This window comes from Borostomias antarcticus (genome assembly GCF_949987555.1).
Source record: "Borostomias antarcticus genome assembly, chromosome: 8".
NCBI classification, from domain to species: Eukaryota; Metazoa; Chordata; class Actinopteri; order Stomiiformes; family Stomiidae; genus Borostomias; species Borostomias antarcticus.
In genome coordinates, this window is record NC_140241.1 from 964,148 (window position 1) to 971,647 (window position 7,500).

Consider the following 7,500-nt stretch of genomic DNA (forward strand, 5'->3'; position numbering starts at 1 on the left):
CTGTCCTAGTCTCTCTAGTCTAGGACTGTCCTAATCCCTCTAGTCTAGGACTGTCCTAGTCTCTCTAGTCTAGGACTGTCCTAATCCCTCTAGTCTAGGACTGTCCTAATCCCTCTAGTCTAGGACTGTCCTAATCCCTCTAGTCTAGGACTGTCCTAATCCCTCTAGTCTAGGACTGTCCTAATCCCTCTAGTCTAGGACTGTCCTAATCCCTCTAGTCTGTCCTAATCTCTCTAGTCTAGGACTGTCCTAATCTCTCTAGTCTAGGACTGTCCTAATCCCTCTAGTCTAGGACTGTCCTAATCCCTCTAGTCTAGGACTGTCCTAATCCCTCTAGTCTGTCCTAATCTCTCTAGTCTAGGACTGTCCTAATCCCTCTAGTCTAGGACTGTCCTAATCCCTCTAGTCTAGGACTGTCCTATTCCCTCTAGTCTAGGCCTGTCCTAATCCCTCTAGTCTAGGACTGTCCTAATCCCTCTAGTCTAGGACTGTCCTAATCCCTCTAGTCTAGGACTGTCCTAATCCCTCTAGTCTGTCCTAATCTCTCTAGTCTAGGACTGTCCTAATCCCTCTAGTCTAGGACTGTCCTAATCCCTCTAGTCTGTCCTAATCTCTCTAGTCTAGGACTGTCCTAATCTCTCTAGTCTAGGACTGTCCTAATCCCTCTAGTCTGTCCTAATCTCTCTAGTCTAGGACTGTCCTAATCCCTCTAGTCTAGGCTGTCCTAATCCCTCTAGTCTAGGACTGTCCTAATCCCTCTAGTCTAGGCTGTCCTAATCCCTATATATACTGTACTCACTAGTACGGGACTGTTTGTATATACTGTACTCACTAGTACGGGACTGTTTGTATATACTGTACTCACTAGTACGGGACTGTTTGTATATACTGTACTCACTAGTACGGGACTGTTTGTATATACTGTACTCACTAGTACACCCAATGCAGACTTATAGTAGCCTGCTGAGATGGACATATGCATCACACATCGACCCCTATTGGAACTGAGTCAGGTTAAGTGACAATGATGACTTCAATGATGACTCTCTGAATGTGTGTGTGTGTGTGTGTGTGTGTGTGTGTGTGTGTGTGTGTGTGTGTGTGAGTGTGTGTGTGTGTGAGTGTGTGTGTGTGTGAGAGAGAGAGAGGTGGGTAGATTCAATAATGCTGATATTTCCAAAGTCAATCCTGCAAACGGAGGCAGTTGCAGACTCCAGGGGAAAGCTGTCCTTGTGATGTTTCAGTCAGTGTGATGTCAGAGGATTGCAACAGCTCCGTCGGGTCTGGGGACATTTTTAACTGTGAAAGAGGAAGATGCTCTCCCACTGTCACTGACGACCCCCTTGACCCATGTCTAGAAATCCAGACCCAGACACACATGTCACAAACACACTGTTGGTCTGGGAAGAGCCAGGCTGACCACACACACACTGCTGGTCTGGGAAGAGCCAGGCTGACCACACATGATCTGAGCTGGGAAGAGCCAGGCTGACCACACACACACTGTTGGTCTGGGAAGAGCCAGGCTGACCACACACACACTGTTGGTCTGGGAAGAGCCAGGCTGACCACACACACACTGTTGGTCTGGGAAGAGCCAGGCTGACCACACATGATCATGATGATCATCCCCACTCCCAACCTGCCCTTCTTGAATTCCCAACATTCCTCCCCGCGCCAGGAGCTGTCTGCTTGTGGATAACCCTGTCAGGACAAGTTGCTCCTTGTTGATTCATTAGGATCTACGTTGTGTGTGTGTGTGTGTGTGTGTGTGTGTGTGTGTGTGTGTGTATTGCTAAAGTAACTGCTGGTCGAATAGGCCAACAGAATGGATAGTGAAAACGTAGATGCATGATAAGTTTAGTTGTGTTTTAATGTTTAAAGGAATGAGGAAAGAGCCCCTTCAGGTGCGTCATCTTGGGATAAACGCGCTTATCCAGATCCCCACCTGCTAGAGACCCAGAGAAACTTCGTGGGACTAATAGACGCGACACTAACATTGTAGTTGCGATAAAAACATGATCACCGAACTGATTTATTGTTTCTATTTTAATTCTATAGGATGTAACCTACAGCTACAAGTTGTTTACAAAAGTATGGTCTGTGTAATAAGATAAATAGGTTAACAAACGTATGCACAATAGATCAAGTGTCACATTTCCAAATCCAAGAACTTCATAAACTCAATTAATCGGAACGTCTGATTAAAGTGTCTATTGAACCGCAGGGTTGATGCATTATCAAATCACTTTTATTTTCAAATGAATCAGAGAAAGTAGGCTACGTGTAGAAGGATATAAACGGCTGAGATCTTACCATTTTCTCTTGGTTGCAACTTCCTGCTTCAGACCCTAGAAGTTGAGAAATCCACCTTCCTTCCTCGAGTTGTCCAGGGAGTGTCCTCGACCCAAGGTGATTGTCATATCCTCGTAAGGCTCCTTAAAGAAAGAATTGTTTTTTTCGAGTCAAGCCGTCATTCTCCCAGCTGGACACACTTCTTTAGAAACTCTCAGAAGTTCTTCAGACGCGTTAACTCGGTTTGGATCAGAGCTCAGGTGTGGGAGCGCGCGGACGAGACGGACAGGTAAGGAACACCTCGTCGTGACGTCATCATCCCTGGAGAGCAGCCGAGGCAGCGACGCCCTCTGGTGGCCGCGTATGGTCACAGCACCGGACCCCGAGAGGAAAGCTCACATGACCAACACCAATGGTTATATTATACAAATAATACATCAATCAATCAATCAATCAATCAATCAATCAATCAAAGCTTTATTTATATAGTGCATTTCATACCCAGAGGCAACACAATGCGCTTTACAGAGAACAAGGGAGGTGGGCATACGACCCACCCCTACATATTCCAGAGGGAAGCAAAAACACAGTATCACCCGGGGGCCAGATAAGTGAGCTGTAAAAATTCTTCCCTGACCCCTCTCAACAAGGCGATCGAGCAAGCTCCAGGAGTATGTTTGTCTAACAGCTAAGAACATTTATAGAGCAATACATTACATTACATTTCAGAGTGAGAGAGGCTAAAAACATCATAGGACATCCATGACAAATACCCACTGGACCCAATGCGCATGCCCGATGACAAACAAACAAGGCACATGGTAGCGGTCAGTGGCTAAAACAGTTACTGATGATAACAAAGTCATCCCCACCGGGTCTTGAACCCCGGTCTCCCGGGAGTCCAATGCTCTCACCACTACTCTACTTGTGCAGTGGAGATCGGCAGGTTGATTTTGGTGTGCTGGGACTACTGCCTCTTGTGGTGCCAACAGAGATGCAGGCCAACATTGTCGGGAGTAACAGAGTAAGGGAGTGAGAGAGAGAGAGAGGGAGGGAGGGAGGGAGAGAGAGAGAGGGAGGGATGGAGTGATGACCCAACAAACGCTATACTAGGTGGGCTGGCTTCCAGACACAAACTAAAAATATGTTTAGCCACCTTGAGGGGTCCTGAATCTGGTCTGGCCGGGACTAACACCAGAGGTCACACCTCCCCATTCACAAGCAGGTCGGCCTGTTCTTCATTTGACTGCTGGCCAGGGATCATTCTCATTCATATAAATTCATGACTCATTTTTTCTCAATTTCCTGGCCGATGAGTGAAACAAATGTGTGCAGATTGATATTTTCAACAGAAGGACTGAGACAATAAAGAGACAATAAAGTTACATTTATTATAAGAAACATTCACAAGTTAGGGGGCGTCGTTCACATGATAGAACAGCTGGTCCGTTAACAGGAAGTACATAAGTAGGTTTAGACAAAGAAAAGTTTTAGAAAACACACAGAACTATCATCACGTGCTTTAGTCACGTCTGCGCACTCTTCCATTAGACACGCCTCCATTAGACACGCCTCCATTAGACACGCCTCTATTAGACGCTTCCATTAGACACGCCTCCATTAGACTGGGTCAGATACAGGCCCACACTGGTCCATTAGACTGGGTCAGATACAGGCCCACACTGGTCCATTAGACTGGGTCAGATACAGGCCCACACTGGTCCATTAGACTGGTTCAGATACAGGCGGGGAACTCAGCGGTCTTCTGGGTGAGCAGACCATCGACTGACCACCAGCCAGCAGTCCGTGGTCCAGACTACCCTGAACAGTGGCGTCCAAAACAAGTTGCAGTGAAACCATCGGTCAACCATGAATCCACACAGTGAATGACACCGTGTTCCTCTCTGAAACAGGCCACGGTGAGGTGCTGTTTCACAGGTGTCCGGGTTCCACGGTAGACCTGAGTCCAGGTTCCACGGTAGACCTGAGTCCAGGTTCCACGGTAGTACCGAGTCCAGGTTCCACGGTAGTACCGAGTCCAGGTTCCACGGTAGTACCGAGTCCAGTCCAGCGAGCGAAGGTGCGCTTCGCTGCGCTCACATCTGTCTCTCCGTGTTCCTCACCAGAGAGGACGTCCTGTCAACGCTGGCACCAGCAGGGTGAGCGTACCGTCTCACTTCCTGAAGAGGCGGGGCATTAGTGCAACCAATTAACTAAGATGCTGGTCTGTTTCAACCAATAGAAACACACTATGGGAAGAGGAGATACATTATAGTGGGTGATTTAGAAGTGCAGTCAGAAAAAGCTAGAGGTGGTGTGTGTGTGTGTGTGTGTGTGTGTGTGTGTGTGTGTGTGTGTGTGTGTGTGTAATCTCCTCTCAACAAACACACTGTAGTGGTGAGAAAAGTCACCACGTTCTCGTACTCGTGTAGACAAAGATATGGGCCTCTAAAGAGGCTACTAGTGAAGACTATTCTCCATGGTCTTCTTCAGTCTACAGACCCACCTCTACGGGGGGTCACACTGCTGGTAGGACTCCATGACCTTTACAAAGACTCAACATGTTTCACTCACTCTTCCACATTCTTTTTACAACAGTACTGAATTGAAACATGTGGACAGAACCAGGTCGTAGGCATGTCATTGTTTTGCCCTGGGGAACATTATTCTGGGATGGGGGGTCTGTTAAGTAATAAAATAACGAATGCAGCGGTCTGTGTGGATGGAGGTGGTTGGGTGTGTGTGGATGGAGGTGGTTGGGGTGTGTGTGGATGGAGGTGGTTGGGGTCTGTGTGGATGGAGGTGGTTGGGGTCTGGGTGGATGGAGGTGGTTGGGGTGTGTGTGGATGGAGGTGGTTGGGTCTGGGTGGATGGAGGTGGTTGGGGTCTGGGTGGATGGAGGTGGATGGAGGTGGTTGGGGTCTGTGTGGATGGAGGTGGTTGGGGTCTGGGTGGATGGAGGTGGTTGGGGTGTGTGTGGATGGAGGTGGTTGGGGTCTGGGTGGATGGAGGTGGTTGGAGTCTGGGTGGATGCAGGTGGTTGAAGGTGGTTGGGGTCTGTGTGGATGGAGGTGGTTGGAGGTGGTTGGGGTCTGTGTGGATGGAGGTGGTTGGGGTCTGGGTGGATGGAGGTGGTTGGGGTGTGTGTGGATGGAGGTGGTTGGGGTCTAGTGGATGGAGGTGGTTGGGGTGTGTGTGGATGGAGGTGGTTGGGGTCTGGGTGGATGGAGGTGGTTGGGGTGTGTGTGGATGGAGGTGGATGGAGGTGGTTGGGGTGTGTGTGGATGGAGGTGGTTGGGGTCTGTGTGGTTGGAGGTGGTTGGGGTGTGTGTGGATGGAGGTGGTTGGGGTGTGTGTGGATGGAGGTGGTTGGGGTCTGGGTGGATGGAGGTGGTTGGGGTGTGTGTGGATGGAGGTGGTTGGGGTGTGTGTGGATGGAGGTGGTTGGGGTCTGGGTGGATGGAGGTGGTTGGGGTCTGGGTGGATGGAGGTGGTTGAAGGTGGTTGGGGTCTGTGTGGATGGAGGTGGTTGGAGGTGGTTGGGGTCTGGGTGGATGGAGGTGGTTGGGGTGTGTGTGGATGGAGGTGGTTGGAGTCTGGGTGGATGCAGGTGGTTGAAGGTGGTTGGGGTCTGGGTGGATGGAGGTGGTTGGGGTCTGGGTGGATGGAGGTGGTTGGGGTCTGGGTGGATGGAGGTGGTTGGGGTCTGGGTGGATGGAGGTGGTTGGGGTCTGTGTGGATGGAGGTGGATGGAGGTGGTTGGGGGGTCTGGGTGGATGGAGGTGGTTGGGGTCTGGGTGGATGGAGGTGGTTGGGGTGTGTGTGGATGGAGGTGGTTGGGGTCTGTGTGGATGGAGGTGGATGGAGGTGGTTGGGGGGTCTGGGTGGATGGAGGTGGTTGGGGTCTGGGTGGATGCAGGTGGTTGGGGTGTGTGTGGATGGAGGTGGTTGGGGTCTGGGTGGATGGAGGTGGTTGGGGTGTGTGTGGATGGAGGTGGTTGGGGTCTGGGTGGATGCAGGTGGTTGAAGGTGGTTGGGGTCTGTGTGGATGGAGGTGGTTGGAGGTGGTTGGGGTCTGTGTGGATGGAGGTGGATGGAGGTGGTTGGGGGGTCTGGGTGGATGGAGGTGGTTGGGGTCTGGGTGGATGGAGGTGGTTGGGGTGTGTGTGGATGGAGGTGGTTGGGGTCTGGGTGGATGGAGGTGGTTGGGGTCTGGGTGGATGCAGGTGGTTGAAGGTGGTTGGGGTCTGGGTGGATGGAGGTGGTTGGAGGTGGTTGGGGTCTGGGTGGATGGAGGTGGATGGAGGTGGTTGGGGTCTGGGTGGATGGAGGTGGTTGGAGGTGGTTGGGGTCTGGGTGGGTGGAGGTGGTTGGGGTGTGTGTGGATGGAGGTGGTTGGGGTCTGTGTGGATGGAGGTGGTTGAGGGTGAGAACGACCAGTCGATGGTGAATGTTTGGTGTCTCAAACGAGAGGCAGAAGAGAGAGGAGAGAGAAACATTCCTTGATGCTACAATAAAACAAGCTCAGACATGAGCACAGGAAACAGGAAGACGAGAGGAAAGAAAAGAGGTCGAAAACAAACAAAGACCGTTACAGAAGAAGAAGTGAAGTTGGAAAACAGGAAAAAGGGAAAAACTTCACAGCTGAGACCTCCTGAAGCTCTAGTCTAGGTCAAGACCTCCTCCAGGCCTGGTCTAGACCTCCTCCAGCACTAGTCTAGGTCTAGACCTCCTCCAGGCCTGGTCTAGACCTCCTCCAGCACTAGTCTAGGTCTAGACCTCCTCCAGGCCTGGTCTAGACCTCCTCCAGCTCCAGGCCTGGTCTAGACCTTCTCCAGCTCCAGGCCTGGTCTAGACCTCCTCCAGCTCTAGTCTAGACCTCCTCCAGCTCCAGGCCTGGTCTAGACCTCCTCCAGCTCTAGTCTAGACCTCCTCCAGCTCCAGGCCTGGTCTAGACCTCCTCCAGCTCTAGTCTAGGTCTAGACCTCCTCCAGGCCTGGTCTAGACCTCCTCCAGCTCTAGTCTAGACCTCCTCCAGCTCCAGGCCTGGTCTAGACCTCCTCCAGCTCTAGTCTAGACCTCCTCCAGCTCTAGTCTAGGTCTAGACCTCCTCCAGCTCTAGTCTAGGTCTAGACCTCCTCCAGGCCTGCGGTCGGAGACGTAGCCCAGTTTCACACTTCATGACGTCAGTTGACCCCGGGACCA

The 7,500-nt window shown here is 51.2% G+C and overlaps 1 protein-coding gene across 2 annotated transcripts in view; it reads right to left on the reverse strand.

The window, feature by feature from the left end:
- Positions 1-7,500, reverse strand: part of pi4kb (phosphatidylinositol 4-kinase, catalytic, beta) — a 229,655-nt gene that overhangs the window by 197,332 nt on the left and 24,823 nt on the right. The window contains exon 13 of one of the 2 annotated variants that reach the window (XM_084441582.1): positions 6,656-7,500. This exon is cut by the window's right edge and continues 421 nt beyond it. The exons of the other annotated variant lie outside the window; for it this stretch is intronic. The gene's annotated coding sequence lies outside the window, so the exon portion shown is untranslated. Of the gene's footprint in view, positions 1-6,655 lie in introns of those variants that run through there. 2 annotated transcript variants of the gene reach the window in all.